This window comes from Gymnoscopelus braueri (assembly GCF_963280865.1).
Source record: "Gymnoscopelus braueri genome assembly, chromosome: 2".
Taxonomy (NCBI): Eukaryota; Metazoa; Chordata; class Actinopteri; order Myctophiformes; family Myctophidae; genus Gymnoscopelus; species Gymnoscopelus braueri.
The window spans coordinates 19,828,980-19,847,208 of record NC_137604.1 but is presented as its reverse complement, the minus strand read 5'-3'; positions in this window follow the sequence as shown (position 1 = coordinate 19,847,208).

Genomic DNA, 18,229 nt, shown 5'->3' with positions numbered 1-18,229 from the left:
CAAATCTCACATTCATTGTCTTTGTGGTGTTAAAAAAAGAAATAAAATCAATTATGGCTTGTTTATTTCTTGTGATATGAACTTCCTTGTTTATTGTACCCTTGTGCACGTGTGTGCGTGTGCGTGCACGTGCATGTGTGTGCGATAAAACGCCATTGCTTGGTCCTGTTATCTGAGAAAAGACCTGACATCCATTTATCTTAGTATGTATGACAAGTAGAATGGGGAGTCTTGGTCAAACAGTCCCTGACAGACCTCTCCTACCATGACTGCTGCTGGCCTGATTACGTTTCAATAGACACGGGTGGACAGAGGAATGAAGAGAAGAGCTGTGCTTCAGAAGAAAATACTGTTGAGTCAAAAGAAAATACTTTCATACTGTTGTCATCTATGGACTCCCCTTTCCTCCTCTGTGTCTGCATGGTACACTGGTACAGTAGTAGAACGGTGCAGTCAAACACATTCATCACATTATACAATGGCAGCATTATCTCCACAGCCCATGTTGGGGCAACCTCTGTGTTGATCATATACCTCCATTACTGCTGTAATAACCCCTATTCATGATAAGAAGGCTGCTATCTGCTAAACATCAACTCAAACTGGATTAACTTAAGCAGGACAGAGATGAGATAAGGTATATTTGGAACTGGAAAATGTACAGTGATTGAGTAGCCTGTTGAACCCTACTCTAAATAACATTAATGTTGATTATATTGAGATTAACGAGTCATTTATTATGTGGTGACTCTGAAGGGAGACAAATTAACAGTACATTTTGAGGTCTACATCTGTCTACATGTACATGTTAAACTTTGGACATCTGTTTAATGTCTTAAAAAGTAAAACTGTCCAATTGTTGAAGTTAAATTAAACCATTCTGGCCACATTGAGAAAGAAGGGCATACAGTAATATGCCATGAATTCTGATCTCTGGCCATAGGCTACACATCTATAAATATCTGTCTTGTGGTGTGTAGTCGTACCAAAATGACCTTTCACAGAATCATTAGCAGAAATGCAGTAGGCATTTTAACTATGTATTGTATTTTGATATCCGAACGTTCTGAGAACTGAAAGAACTTTGACAGTGACTATTGAATTCAAAAGCAAATGACATAGGCTACTTTTATTCAACACAATACTCTATTGGTTGTTCAACACCAGCAGTCTCTAGCTTCTTTGAAGAAGATAAAGTACAAGGAATCAAACAATATACAAGACAAAAAAAGTAATAATAACTAGGCTACACATATAATTGTGGCTGAAAATGTTGGTACCCTTGCATTTTGTTAAAATATGGTGTTGAAATTAAAATATATTTTATTATCCATACATGTCTGTCTTTCGTTTGCGGCAGAACAAAACTAAAAAGTAGTGTAACTAACTGAAGTGAAAATATATCGAAATTCACTTAATTTTGACTTGAGTGCTTTAATATCACTATTATATCATGTAATACCATTATTTAAAGAATAATTTGACATAATGCTGGGGACAGGACACATTTTGTCAGAGCACAATTCCATCAGGGTAGCCTACACAGTAAAATCCTTAATGTTAATTGAAATTTGAGTGTAAAACCCCCCCAAAACAAAACATGTTTATACTCTCGTTCGAGTTTTGTGCATTGAGCTATTCGATGCACACAAGATAAATTTGCCATCCCTGCACTGTGCACACAACTTCTATTCTCAAAGTGCAGCACTGAGCTCGGGACAGTCTAGTCCAAGGCCATACATCAGCAGCTAGATAACAAGAACACCTCCTCTGTGATGGATCACTGCACTGTTGGACACTAGTCATACCGTATGCAAGGAAGCAAGGGGAGGCATAGGCCGCACTATAGATGAATACATGCACATTATCAAACACAATTTACAGAGGAAAGGAAGGAAATTCATGTGAATAAAGTGAGAAAGACATAGGAAGAAATGATAACTGAAAGATTGTGTCCCAGGGCAGGATACAAATATACAGTAAACGGATAACAAGTTATAAAGGGCAAGGTGTTGGTGTGTAACGACAGGCTTATGTGTATGACTACATACAGAATACAACAAAGAAGCCAAGGGAAAGCACCCAGCATACCTAAGCAGCTGGTTATTTTCCCATCCCATTTACTGAGAATGCCACCCAGTAGTATGCCAACTACAGCCATTTTAGGCCTTCTGCAGTACGTCTAACTAATCCTAACACTGATGGAATCAATAACAGCATTCCTCCTTCTTCATACCATGGCATTACAAACAACAGTCCACCATACAGGCTACTGTGGCTGTCTGGATTAAATGCACTGTCCAAGACCACAGTGATTAGGGGAAGGGCGGCTCTGTAACTTGACATATTGAAGGAAACTGGATTACCCAATCAATTCCAATTGTTTCCACTCTAATATAGTACAGTATAACACTGTCTACCATCAGACCCCCTCGATCAAAGATTGAAGATCTGAACCTCCAGATTTAAAGCTGTTATAATCGGTAAGGACGAGGTAAAATGTTTGTGAATCTGAGTAGTGTACTGTATATGGATTTGTACAAAGTATTCCTTCAGTTAAGAGGTGGAGTTTACATTACTTACGCTAGCCCATTATACTTCTTATTAAATTCCAATACTTATGATTGGCACTACATTCTGTATCTTCTCACATTCTAATTGTTTTTTTTTAATAGTGAAAGCTGCTGATGAGTTTTGGGGAAATCCGCAGCTACCATGATGACTGAACAAAAACCCTCTTTCCAAATGAGGTGTTTACAAATGTTGGGGCTTTTCTGCCCTTTATTGTAGATAGGAAAGTAGACTGACAGGAAATGGGGAGAGAGATGGGGGGGGGGTGACACGCAGCAAAGGTCGTCGGGAACGGGAGTCAAACCTGCGACACGCTGTCAGGCTTACCAGCCTAGGTGCCCAGACGGTTACGTCCGGACCGTGATTTGCCCTTTCTAAAATGTGTTTGCTAATATTTAGGAAGGAAGTCGATATCAGTTGTAATTCATTAGGCTATGCTTTATGAAAATGGAACACATTTCAAGAAATGGACTTCTGGGGCCCAGTTTGACATCTGAAAATGTGCAGTAAATTGAACATTGTTATGTTTGGATTTGGGAAATGGTTTGTTTTAAGATTGTTGGATAAAGTCTTCAGTTGATGTTGTCACACGATAACACTTATAAACACAAACTACAAAGTCTGCAAAGTACTGTATTATGTTGTAGAATGATAGGAGTCTGGCAACTAATCCATCCTTGCATAGGTGATAAATATCGGGATTTTGTGTAGAAGGTTTTGTTCCTGCCGTCAGGCTTGGCGTTCCTCCTAGTAAAGTGGGACAGGCCCTGAGTCCAAAAAATGTTGGCATGCATGGTCAGGGAAAATGATACTCTCTCTCTCTCTCTCTCTCTCTCTCTCTCTCTCTCTCTCTCTCTCTCTCTCTCTCTCTCTCTCTCTCTCTCTCTCTCTCTCTCTCTCTCTCTCTCTCTCTCTCTCTCTCTCTCTCTTCACAACAACAAAGATTCCTGTCAGAGAACAGAGATTTATCAACCAAGCTCTGAGAAAATGTAGAATCGACCATTAACGTGAAGCCCTATCATTTTTTAATGGAAGCATGTAGACACTATCTTACAAGTCATGCATTTGGGGGCAGTTTTTCAGTTTCATGCACTGTAGCGTACAGCTATCTGTACATCTCTGTGAGAATGCATTGCCATTTAAAAGTGCTCTTAAAATGGAGTCGCATCCTCTGTGATCTGGTCATGTAAGCTAAAGGCTATGTACATTTTGGCTGGAGTGAGAGATGTGAGTTATCTTGGAACATCCAGAAAGCATATGGCTTTCCTCTGGTTCGTGTAAAATTTCACCTCATCATGCATTTAAAGGTACATAGGTTGCTCCATGCCCCCAACTACATTCCACTTTTATCATTCTTTATATCTGTATTTGTATACGTCTATAGATATGGCTATGCTATAGAGCGATACTCCTTAAACAACCTGTCAGATTCAACTCAAAGTGACCTCTTGATCTGTAAAACAGATACATGGATCTAACATAAATTATTACATAGTTAAAGTTAGATTAACACTATGGATTTTAACCACTTAAAACCCAATCTGGGAACCCATCGCCAACTGAAAATGAAAAACAGCGCCCTCTGCTGTTTGTTCTATGTCTGTTGGCTCTGGGAGGACGAAAACGTAGAGCCAGAGCGCAAGGAAACCGGTGTTTTGTGTATGCCTTCAGCGCATCACTTCCGGTTGGTGCGACTATGTTTTCATTCCCACTAACAATATTTCTACACGGAACACTAACACCACTTCTCCCAGAGAACATGGTTTTGTCTGCTCCGCGGACGCTATTGTTAAATTAGTTTCGGTTTGTTTCGAGGGGGGAAGGATGGACGGACACGTGAATCCCGCCCACTACATTTGATTGGGTAAAGCGCGGCCCGCTTCCTGATCTGAAGGCACGCCCATGCGCACATGTTATGACGAACCTCACCGACAGATTCCAACGCAGTGCAGAATCTGTTCTTGAGAGATTACTTAAAACCCTATATAGACTACTTACAGTAGTTCGTCAGTGTCCTCCAGGGCTCTACGCTAGGCCCACTCCTTTTTTCCCTCAAAACTATTTTGTTTTGCCAAAAAATAGTCGATCTACAGTATACGCTCACTACTTGTCGCAGAACAGCGCATCGTGAGCTTGTATTGGCTGTTACCACTGAATGTTTGCCCCAGTATCGGGACGCCAGAGTTCATGTGGTTAATGTGTATAGTGAATAACATCAGATTTCACATTTCTATGGAAACCGCAACTGACCAGTTGTGGTTTGATACATCTTCCATCACCGTACTCTGGAGAGGATGTACATTGAGAAAACATTTGATGAACAACAGATAAAATGTATCCAATATGACATACTCCAAACTGAACCAAGCATACATCACGTCTACCCGACTTTAAACTCATTCCAACAGATCTACAGTACATAAGTCCCAGAAGTATTTCTACAATCACAGGACAATGGATGAATGGATGAATATTAACATTTTAAATGCATTGCATCCGAGATAGTATAAAATAAGTTTTAGGAATTCTGACTGTTGGTATTATTCTCTGCAGCGTTCTAATGCTTAATTCATGAATACAACGGTGTTGCACACTGGAAATAGACGATTTATGGGCTCACAACTTATTGTATCCATGACGCATCAGAAACCAGGTTTCAACCTGATGGCGTCCCGATTTTGGGCATGTCATTATAGGCAAAAATGTCCACATATTTCCCCAAATGTTTTGTTAAAAAAAAGCTGGGGGGGAAAAAGCTGTTCTACAAGTTAACAATGTGTCACATTCGCAACGCGTACTTTTGTCTGTCTTGTCTCTGTGCAGATCTTTGGCCTGAACTAGGCTTTATGCTTCATTTTTCTTACCATCTTGCCTGCTCCTGTTGGTCACACCATTCCACTTGTGTCTGGGAACCACAGGGTTGATATGAGAGTGCCCACATGACAAATAAAGATGACCCAGCACACATGTATACATAGAACTATGGGAAAAACATGTTGCCAGACACTCCAGAGGGATCATGTATGTGGATGATGCAGGAGGAGCACCCAAATATAGAAAGAGAACTCGCACATGGAGACGCTTAAAAGAATGTAGCTCCCTGCTGACTTGTATTCTCACAAGATGGATTCTGCTAAGCCATCACATATTCACCTTTTATTCCAGAGTTCAGCATATACTTTATTGGCATGAATCGATTAGTCGTCAGTGTTGCCAAAGCCTGCAAAAATAACAAGAGAGTAGGAATACAAAATGACTTTTCCCAGCATGCTGCTTCACCATTTTATTCTTAGTCGTATGATGGTATCGTTTGAAAATAGTGAAAATAGTCAATCTACATCTAGAAAGCTCACAAGGCATCACATCTTGACGTCTTGTGAGCTTGTACTGTAGATCTGCTATTTTTTAAATGTTTGAATATATTTTTTCACATTTTTGCCTATAGTGACATTGTTTAAAGAAGGACACCAGGGTGAATGTGATTATTAAAGGGACACTTCACCCAAAAAAAACTTTGTTTCAATGGATTAGTCACCCCATGGAGACTTGAATTCATGGATATTTGAATTTTTTTGTCTCATTCCTAAGACAATAGTTTGATGACCAGCGGACCGGTAGGCAGCGTTTCCGGTAGGAGACACAACGAGTCGTTGTGTCTCCTACCGGAACCGCTGCCGGTCATCAAATTATTGTCTTAGGAATGAGACAAAAAACAAAAAAAATATCCATGAATTCAAGTCTCCATGGGGTGACTAATCCATTGAAACAAAGTTTTTTTTGGGTGAAGTGTCCCTTTAAGGAAGGCATGGCATTGGCACTTCACAATCTGTGGAAGGCTTCTGTATTGAGACAGTGATCAAAAAAATTCAGAAACTTAAACAGTGAACGTGTTCCTCTTTTTCAAAGCATCGCTCTGACATTAGCTGAAGTATTTAACGTCACCTGGACAAGAGACCTTACATAAACAGAGATTGGCCATGACCACATTTATGGATATAACCTGAAGTGGACTGCATTCAACTGTGAACATTAAAAACGGTCAAAGGAGCAAAGGAGTGGAATGCTTACAGCAGTGCAAAATTCTCAGCTCCGTCAGAGCAGCCAGGGGATTTTTCAGATGCCTCTCCTCTGATGCTAAGCCTTTTTCCCTTACAGTCCGGTAGGCTGTTCTTGAAGACACGGGCAGGTTTGGTCGTGGCTGCCAACCCAAACAGTGAAATTGCATATGCTGTGTCTCACGGTACAGTGAGCGCGTCTGTCCAAGCGTGACGAGGGGATACAGGGAGGTATTAGGTTCTCATCCCCGGAGACGAGACACACTGGAGGGGCCGCACTCGTAAATCCTCTGCCAGATGCACTGGACTGTTGTGGTGGTGGTGGTTGCGGTTTTTGTGTGGAGGGGGGGGGGTCAGACTGCTGTATTTTGACATTTGTAATTTGATTAATATTAACAATGCATTAAATATAAATCAGTGATTCTCAAACTTTTCCCTTTCAAGGACACCCAGTTTGATATGCATTAGGCCACGAACCCTCATTTTTCTTTTCTCAGGGACCCTCAATCTACAGTACACTGTAAAATGTTAATTTAACTCCATTTGGACACACTCTGAGTTACAGACCACAGTCCATTCCTAACTATCAATCATTTAGCTGGGGACCCCTGAAACCCCCCTCAAGGACCCTTGGGGGTCCCCAGACCTCCTGTTGAGAACCAGTGACATAAACCATCAAGTATGTCAAAATAGGGTTGCCATAGCTACCATTATGCTCCCTGTGAGTCATGACAGACCCAAGTTGGAGTCCTGTCATATATTCTCTCTCTGCTGTCAGTTTCCTGTTTCTCCACACTCTCCTGCCGTATCAAAAAAAAGAGAAAAAAAGAATGCAATGACAAAATATAATCTTTTGAAAAAGGATGTCAAAATGAAGTGAGACTAATTTTCATTGCAGTCACGGGAAAGGATGTAGGTTCAATAATTTTTCATCCAGGGCTTCTGTCATCTCTTTATAGATGTACAGAGATGTGTGAGTTTGATAATATAATTTACTGCAATAAATGTTATGTATTAATCATCCCACAGTGTATGTTTTCCCAGCATTATACCCAATACCCATGTTGCTCTCATTATGGATCGAGTCTGCTTAAGTATTATCCCACAAATGCAGGGATAATTATGTAACTTGATGGTCAATTGGTCATGAAGGACAATTACGTGCTCCGTATTACAGCCCCAGGTGCACATTGTCCTTGTATGACATATACAGTACCTAATGATAACAGATGACACTGTCGACTGGTACAGTTAACAGCGTAATGGTTTCACTATTTATTGGTAGGAAACCTCAAAGGACCTCTACTTGAGACTTAAGTTTACATTAACAGTTATATCAGAGCATTGTCATCAGCAGATTTTTAACAATGCGAAAAAAGCAAATTTGAACAATTCCATCCTTAACAGTTTGTTAAATGTTCTATTCTCATCGAAGGATGCTCATTCATCTTGAGCCCCCTCCCTAGTGTTTCAGAGTAGCGTATTTGGTGTAGAGGGAAAAAAGAAGCAGGCCAAGTAAGGACCCTGGGGTATCCCGGCGCAACGAAGTATATACAGTAGGGTTTAAGAGGTTAAATTCCAAATAGAATGTAGATTGGTTATTTTCGGCAAAGATATTTGGTGTACAGGGAAAAAAGGAGTCTACCTAGTATTGGGGGACACCGGTCAAGTATATAGTGTATAGGGTTTTAAGATTCATGCTTCTAAATAAGCATTGTTGTTATGGAGCTGCTTTCTAAGTGTTTCGTCAGACCACAATCAGTGATGATGAATGACGACAGCCTGAGTACATGTTTGTCTTCATGGAAAATTAAGTGTTCATTTCAGTCTGCGGCAGGGGGATAATAGCAGAAATGAAGCGAGAAGCAGCGTTCACATTGCACTATTAGCATTACAACTGTTTTTATAGGATAAACACAGGTAGCTGCTGGTGCAATGCTGTAATCCATTTTTGAACATTATAAATGAAATGAAGACTGATTCATCATCTGTATTTGAAGTATTTTAGGCATCATTAGGTCTGGAATGTGGTGTAATAAGAAGTCATACATAGTGTTATGATATCAGAGTAACTCAAGGAGGTCAATGAGAGTTCCTACCTATTTTATATGCTGTGTATTTCTGCCATCTGGCACGGAGCCATGTTGACATTGTGCACATCATCGTCGAACATAAACAATGTAGACGCCAAACCAGAGAGGAAATCGTAGGAAGTCAGAGACTAAAGCCAGTTTATCCTGCCAAGACATTGTTAAGTAGCGAGCTTAATGTTGCGACAGATATGTTTTATGAACAGGTAATGGTTTAAGTAAGATAAATGCTCGATATGTGTAGGACCACTTAGGCCTATGCTAAATGTCTTCTGCACATTAAATAAAGGTATCTGTGGTTGATATAATCATAAATTTGCAGTCTTAGCTGTGGTATGGTGGTTTGGCTACAACTGCTAGTCTTGTCACACTTCACTGAGACAACATATGTCGGGCTGTTTCAGTTCCAAATGATGACTAACACCACTTAAGAGGATTTGTTTGAAAAAGCCAAGGTCAAACCTTGGGATATAGGAGCTGAATTCCACCATGGGTTCATCATTTGACTGTGCAAACACCGCATATATGAAGAACCCCTTTCACAATAGAACAGAGGATGGTTCCATGTCAATTTTACTGTCAAATGAGCTGAAGAATCTTCTGGAGATGACTAGGAGTCATAAACAAGTGGCTACGAGATGGACCTGGATAGAGGAGAAGGATGACTAAACATGATTGATTTTGGACAAGCGAGTCAAAGAAGTCCTCTCCCATGGATCCCTGTCTCTCATGGATACAATGAGCTCTACACACCCAAGTCTGGTTGAACATAAAACAGAAATGACCCCGCGGCCCGCGTCCATGAGGGCCTCGACTCCCACCACATCTCTCAGACACAAACACACCACTTAAAACACACTCAGACTGGGAAAACAAGGGCTTTCATAACAAACCCTCTGAAAGTCCTGTCATGGTACATCTAAGAAGTGGAAAGTGTTACAGCAAACATTTTTACAATATCGTGCTGAATGCACACGTTCTACTTGTCAGTAGAAGGACCCAGGGCCATGTTAGCTTTGCTATAATCCCCACACCCCCCACATCCACCCCAACAGTCACAGTTGTGAACCTAGAGAGAGTTTATTATTTCTACCCAATTAGAGCTAAACTCGATACTGCAAGTCTAAAGGGTCCCATTTTAGCTCAATGCGTAAATGTGTGAAAATGGATGGAATTCTGAGATTGAGAAATGGGTCATTAATTATTTCCCTATCAGTGCAATCAACTGTGACGTTAGGGGACAAGTCAACTTCCACTGTTGGTGTGCTATTTTGCAAGTTTTCACTGTGGATTGATTACCACTGAAGGGACCGCACCCAATAGGTGGCTCACCATAGTCAAAAAGTAGAATTTCCAGCAATTACATCATTCTATCATAATGGGGATCAAGAATCAGAATAGAAGTTATTGAGAATCAGGAATACAGTAAGGTTTTGCCTTATCAATTCTCTTATCGATTCTTGCGGGACCTGATGTGACATTGGCCGGGTTTCCCAAACGAATTTCAGCTTGTGCGTAGCATAGAAGCTTCGTAAGAGCCTCCACGCAGCTGCGCAGTAGCAACCCCGCTACGCACTATCTTCGTTAGCAGCAGCTGTGTGTTAGTAGCCACTTTAGCGCTATACTTTGTCATACAACAAATAATGAAGATAGCCGATCTACAAGCTCAATGTGAGCTTGTAGATCGGCTATTTTTGACAGTTTTTGACAATGTTTGATCATTTTTGTCTTAATTGCCTATAACAACCAGACGCCAGGTTGAAAGTGGTTAATTTGATTGTAAACAATAAAGAAACTTTCCAAACATGTCCTGTAGGGTACAATCTTTGTACATGTTGAGGGTCTAATAAAGTGCAGTATTTAACTACCCATAAGACCTTTCAACAGGTCTGTGTTCATCGTGGTGGGATATCAACAACCCCATTAACCAGCGTGGAATGCAGTCAGTGAGTATTGATTTCGCCTTGCTCCGTGGCCCACTGCATTTAAATACAAAACTATGATGACAGAAAAATGGAAACCAGCTGAGCTCACGCCGCGGTTGGCACTTTGCTCACACAAACCATTGGTCTTGACTCATAAAAGAAGCAGCTGTGACTATCATAGTGATACGACTTTGATCACAGAGACAACATAATATAGCTCTATATTCTGATGGCAACCATTGCTATAGACTACACGTTGTTCAGGATCTCTCCGTGTCTCCAACTCTTTAGTAAACAGAAAATGCATTTTCAGGATGGAATACCAGTTTTATCCAATCAGGAGAGAGAACTCATAAAAGATACAGGATAAACAAGTGAAATTGGAAGAATTGACACAAAGAAGTGAGCAGACAAAATTGGAATTGGAAAACTATAGAATTAATAAAGAGCTGGAAAGATGGGGAGACCCCTGTTACTGATCAAACACTTGCAATGATTAATAACAGAATATAGAGCGTTAATTTACTCACTTACACTGCCTTTGTGCTTAATGTATACTTTTGTGACAAAAAGACGTGTCACTCGACAACTGAAAAAAGAGTAAATTTTTCATTTGAAAAATGCACTTCTGTGCTTTACTGAGCACTTGGAATAAAGATGAAAAATCAATAAATAGAGGCTAATTAAAATGGAACACATCCTGAGTGGTGGCGGTTTATGATCTCTTGGAGACGATTATGAAGGCAGGTGGTGGTGAACAGACCCGAGGCGCTATATAAATATAAATGCACTATTTACCCATATGGTACCAGATTTGACCTCAAGACTCGGGTCATGTTGGCCCAAGATAATTAAAGTAGTAAGTGATATGTTTCTGTAAAAAAATGTTAAAAGGTTATAGCTCTATATTCTGATAGTAATCAGTGCTATAGAGTGTTGTTTTTTTTGTTGAATATTTTATTTTTCATTTAAATTTTTCACATGCATACAACACTTGGTCTTATTCAAACAAAATAATGTTACCCCTTTAAAGATCACTTTATGAACGTGCCTCTTTAAGGGGTTCCTATATAGTATGTCCTGTATCAATTCTCAACTTAACACCATTATGTGTAGGCTTCCTCAATTAACTCAGTCAGTGTATTATTATCACTGGCTATACATGGAACAAAGATCAGATCTGACAGATCTGCTTTCAGTCAAATAATAAGTGAAGGTGTTGATCGTCCAGTGCATAAATCTGAGCAGGAACAGATAATTGACAGTGAGTTGACATTTATCCAAGGTAATGGAGGCTTGTAGACGCTGTTTGTTCAAGTGGCGAGATGCTAATCTAGTGAATAATGTATAGTGGAAAGATATGGGTATGAGGGTGTGATAATAGATCGGTGTCAACTTGCTTGACTTCTATAGTTAAAGGGGAATTTTACTTTAAAACACGTCTGGGGTAATTTTCACATCTACTAAGGCTTTTCTGTGCACCCCAGACAGTTTTTAAGTTGTTTGATTCAATATTTAGACATTTAGAGATGTATATTTATTGGATGAAACCAATCCCATTTAAGCCCATTCAACTCAGACTCATTTTGAAAACACATCCAAGCATCTCTTGACAGATAATAGTCCTTCTAATGAATGGGGAGACCTTAATTCTTTTATTTGCTATTTCATTTTAAATGTCTAACATTATAAACAAAGACCTTTACAAATACACTACGGTGTGGTTGATGGCTGATTTGGTACAGGAATAGTGGGAACCTGAGAAGTCTGACATTTTGGCAATGACAAATTTCAAGAAGGTGACAAAATGCAATTGAATTGGCCATTCAGATTGCATGGTCAGTAGGGGTCAGGATAGAGCTGCAGATGCCAGCGTCCTTTTTCCTATAATCCTCTCTCTCGCTCTCGCTCGCTCTCTCTCTCGCTCTCTCTCACTCACATAATTCACTGAAAATATTTGTTTTGGTTCATGATTTAATCAAAGCTGAAATACACATACTGTAGGTTTCTTTAATCGAAATAGGGCTGGGATAAAAGCGAGCAAATTGGTTGAGACATTGATGAAAGCCACAGAGCTTCTCTTATTGCCATAGTTATATTTCCTGCAGAGTTAACCATACTGGATAAACTAGACTTCGTTACTAGTGTTTGTCTAGAGTAAAACAGCCTCTCTCCTACCTACTGAAAGTAAACAGGCCACACACACACACACACACACACACACACACACACACACACACACACACACACACACACACACACACACACACACACACACAGTCAGAGGAGCCTTCGTGACAACACTAATGAAATAAAACAGGCAGTGAAGCAGAGGTCCAGTACTATTAATTTGATTGAGTCGGTAAACATTTTTAAGTTCAAAATGAGGACCCTGTGGACCTTGTCTTGGAGAGAGGTCTTTCAGTGAGGGCCAGTTGGCTTCCATCTCACTCTTTTATACCGTGTAACGTATAGGCCTATTTACCATGGAGCAATCACACTCGTGAGTAAGCGGGAATGGAGAATGGAAATAGCACCCTTTCGTGTTTTTTACTCTTTTAAATGTCAGTGGTTCTGTGAGAGCAACACAGACCAGAGACCACCTCTTCTACTGTTGGATATTATTTCATGATGTCTCTGCCCTCTTGATGAATGACTGTGTGCAGAAGTTTCACTCTCTGCAGTTTGTCCTGCTGATTACGGCTCCTGTGTGTCACCACACAGGAGCCAACATGCTTATTCTGCATAAAAGTCCAGATTATTGCCTACTATTCTGAAGTTTGTATAACAGAACTATTACATTTTCCTTTTCTTTTTTGCTATAGAGGTGCTGGCCAATATACTGAAAAAAGGTCCAAAACAGTCCTTGACACAGACTGTTAATAGATGTTGGGTGTAAAGCCTGGCCAAAGGCTAAGACAATCGGTTAGCTATAGTGCTAACATCTTTTTGGCACATTATAACATTGGGATCAAGATATTGTAACGTGTTAGCACTGCAAACACTATTTGCACCTGTTCCTAACTACAAAGAAAGAAAGAAAAATCGAGAGTCCCAACTTTTATACACATTGTATTCAAGTCCAATTTGAAATATCGTGAGTCGCGAGCCAAACATAATAAACAATCAACTCTGAGCAAGCTCAATGAAGGGAGCACATATCTCTGCAGCAGAGATGTCTAGCTCTTGATAAACAAAACTTGACAGATGACAGCTAACCATGGTGGGGTTCCCCACTACAGCACACTAAATGAATGAAAGTGACATAGATAAGTGGGTTTAAACCTTTTGCTTTAGGGTCATTCTATAGTTAATGTTACAATTCACACTTCAGATTACATGCCGATTATAATTTTTCTGAAATGTATAGCAAATTATGCCTTTTTGTTTTTACAAAAATGAATTTATACAATGGGCTTTTAACAAATGTAAAAGTTTATGAAAGTCACTCAACAAATAAATGGCCATGTAAAGTTTCATTTGGTAAGAAAAAGAAAGACCAGTTCCAGCAATTTACTCTTGTGCGTAAACATGTCTCAGATCATTCATCTGACATTTATTTGATGTTATCTGAGAGTAATATCTTGTGGAAGTGCGCCTCCGCCAGTATGCTCTATTATGGTAGAGATAGCCTGGAGAAATAAATATCACTCTGTAACGCATTTGCTCTCACTGAGCCTGGTGCTATTGAATTCATTATCATGAGGATGGGAAAACCATTTCAGTCTTAACACAGGGGCTACCATTTATGTTGGTTCAGGTTTGAAACTTTGACTCGGATAAATAAATATATATATTTGTTAAACACATAATAGATTATGTCCTATCACTTTTCCAGCTGAGCTTGTGTTTACAAAAAAGTGGAAAGTTCTCTTCCCTGCTTTACGGTTGTATTGTTCTGATTTCCCAGTAATAGCTCAGTATCACGCTCAAGAGCAGTGAGAGAGAACACATTGGCTGGGGTTAAGAACGAAACTGTGACCTTTTGCTTTCAGCGTGATGTCTCATAACCACAAGGCGACCCTGACATCCCTAATTTCCTGGTAAACCAGATTCATAACGATATGAATAAGTGCCTGGCTAGGTCAAGGACATCAGTTTCAATCCAGGTAATCACCCTTAAAGGAAAACGTATTTTCCTTGTGGGTCAGCAGGAGTCATACCCAAATAATTGTGGAATATAGTAATTCACTAAAACAACATGCGTCATATTTTCAAAGGGCTCTTAAACACAAAACCATACAACCAAATTCTAGTTAAAGTTACAATTTAAGAAAAATTATGCCAAAGCTAAAACCAACGGGATGCCAAAATAATATGGTTACTTCAAACTTTTAGTTACAGCGCAAATGTGTCATGGATAATTGTAAAGTTTTTGTCATAATCTTTGAAATTGTCATGCAATGGAATTATGGATTAAGTCTTAGAACATTTTAATGAGGCCCCAAGTCCCAGTGCTACTTCAAGGAAACCGATTCTTAAAGTGTTGGTTCTTTACGTTTTTCCTGCAATAAAACCCAGAGGTTAGGCTTGGCTCAGAATAAGTTTAATAACGATGATGGGTTAGTCACTTCTAAGACCCCGAACTCTTCTGTTTTTTTAATCCGGTCCATTTTCAAAAGGCTAGACCAACGCTATCTGACATCCATCAGAGTCTAAGTCTAAATCATGATAAATGGAGATGTTGCTTTGTAAAGGGAACCAGGTTCTCCTCCATATGGCTCTGACAATCGTTTCCATATGAGATACTGTATGGAACACACACACACACACACACACACACACACACACACACACACACACACACACACACACACACACACACACACACACACACACACACACACACACACACACACACACACACACACACACACACACACACAGATGTTGAAGCCACACACAGTGGATGATGTTATGTGGTATGTATTCAGGCTTGGCTAATCTTCAGACAAACGTCAATGATGCCCATTTGTGTTACGTTGAATGATGGATCAGTCATTATGTCGGAGGTGACTATTTATTTAGTTAATATCACATGATTATAGTATGCACTGAAAGGTCCTTTTTTGAATTTAGAGTGAATTTATTGCATGCTGCTCTTTCTTGTGGGAGAGAAAAATATTATATAGCAAATACAACCTGTACTGCCTTAGCAGGGGGAAATGACTGGCTTAGTGAGGCATACTGTGCACACGCACACGCACACACACACACACACACACAGATTCACACACAGAGATTCACAAACACAAAACCGATTCTCAAAATACACATCCCTCTGCGTGTTTCGGATTCCTGGCTAATGTTAATTTGTTTCTGGATATATTGAAAATGTATCTTGTGCCTGAAGCTGGCACTGTATGCCGCCTTGGATAATTCTGTTGATAACCCCCCTTGGACATTTCACAAAGCCTGGATATTGTTTCAATAAACTATGTAGGCCTTTTGTTTCTATATAAGAGGCCTGGGTGTGAACTGCACAGGAACAGTTTGAAAATACTATGGGGTCAGTCACTGGACCAGTTTTAGAGGAACTTGCTGTGAATACTGGGCATAAGATAATAATCTAACAAACATACCAATAATATACCTTCACTGATCATACTAACAGGTACTGTATTTCTGCATGACAACAGAAAGACACAAACTCCCCTTGAGAGATTTCGCACCCAAACCATAGCTCGGTGTAATATTACATCATCATCATTCCAATTCACTCGGTCTTCGTTCTGTTTGCTTCTCCCATGCAGCTGCATTTTCCAATTGAAATAATTGGAACTCAAGTGGGAGGGACGGGGGACAAATGGGACATCTTGTTTGGCTCAGACACAGTTGTGATTGACAGGGTCTTTCATGGGAGATCTTTCCATTAAGGGGAGTAGAGCTTGACCTTTCACCTCAGTGGTGGGGTTAACAGGGATAGAGTGACCCATGAGAGGAAGGCTAGTAGGAGTTTGGTCACTGACCACACCCTAGAGGTCAGAGGAAATGAGGTAGTGACCTCAGACGCTACATGTGTGTCCTCGGTCCGTTGCGCTGTTGACTTATCATCGTCGTCTTTATCATCATTGTCATCTTCATCATCTTCATCATCTTCTTCACCATCACGTTATCATTCATGTCATCTATCTATTAATTCACGAAACCTGTGTATGTATGTATGTGTGTCCCGGGTATAACTTGGGCGCCGTCTGACCGAACAGCCTCACACTTGGCGTGTGTGTCCCATATGACCCGGAGGTGTGCAGTGCTAAGTGGCAATTCGATCGGACCAAAGGTTTCCGAGAACCTAAAAAAAAACAGATATTTGTTCCGGGGGGAGTGACAACGGGCACAACGAGTACCAGGAGTATTGCACAATGGGTGAGGCGTGTATTCCCGACCTCCATTGTTCACAACTTGCATAACCTCGAGTAGGCCAGTCTATCTACCTGTATATAAGTCATCATCAACAGTGTCCTCTCTTTTACTCCTACTAGTGCAGTACCGAGTACTTCAATAACCAAGTATAACCATTATCATAGTACTTACTTAGAGGCCAGTCTATAGTGTCAGTTCTATGACGTCATATTGATGATATCAGAGATCTCCATATATGGGCATAAAAGGACACACAGACATACAGATACAGAGATATTTTTGGATTTATAGAAATATATTTGGGTAACAGCTAATCCGACCGACTTCTCACATGGTCACTCCATTGGGTTCTCAGTGATACACATGCTCACTCTCTCACTCACTCACACTCTATTATGGTAGAGATAGCCTGGAGAAATAAATATCACACTGTAACCCACTTCCTCTCACTGAGCCTGGTGCTACTGAATTCATTATCTTGGGTCTGGGAAAACCACTTCATTCATAACACAAGAGCCACCATTTATGTTGGTTCAGGTTTGAAACTTTGTCTGAGATAATTAAATATCTTTGTTAAAACACATAATAGAATATGTCCAACCACTTTTTTTTTCAGCTGAGCACCTGTGGAAAAAGTGGAAAGTTCTCTTCCCTGCATAGAAAGTTGGAGGCTTTACGGTGTATCGTTCTAATTTCCCAGTAATGGCTCAGTATCACCCTCAAGGGCAGTGAGAGAGAAACCATAGGCTGGTGTTAAGAACGAAACTGTGACCTTTTGCTTTCAGTCTGATCCCTCTACAAGGCGACCCTGACATCCCTAATTTCCTGGTAAAACTAAAAAAAAAGTGCTTGGCTAAGTCAAGGACATCAGCTTCAATCCTCACTCACTCACTCACTCACTCACTCACAGAGTGAGTGATTCTGTGCATTTATAGATAGAAGAAAACTGCTCCTCTTTATCATCATTATCATCATCATCTGCCTCTTTCTCAGGACTATAATGATGTAATTCATATTAGTGCTATTTTTGCAAAAGGCAATAGTCATGTTAGAATGACTGACCTATTGTCAACTGCAGAACACCTCCATAGCCGAAGTCTGATCAAGCCATCCTGAATAGTCAGTGATGTTTGTTTCTCCTGTCGTCTATTAGGCCTGTGCTGTCTGCTTACATACTCATGTGGTTTTAACAGCACAATAAACAGCCTGTGGCCAGTCAAGCTCC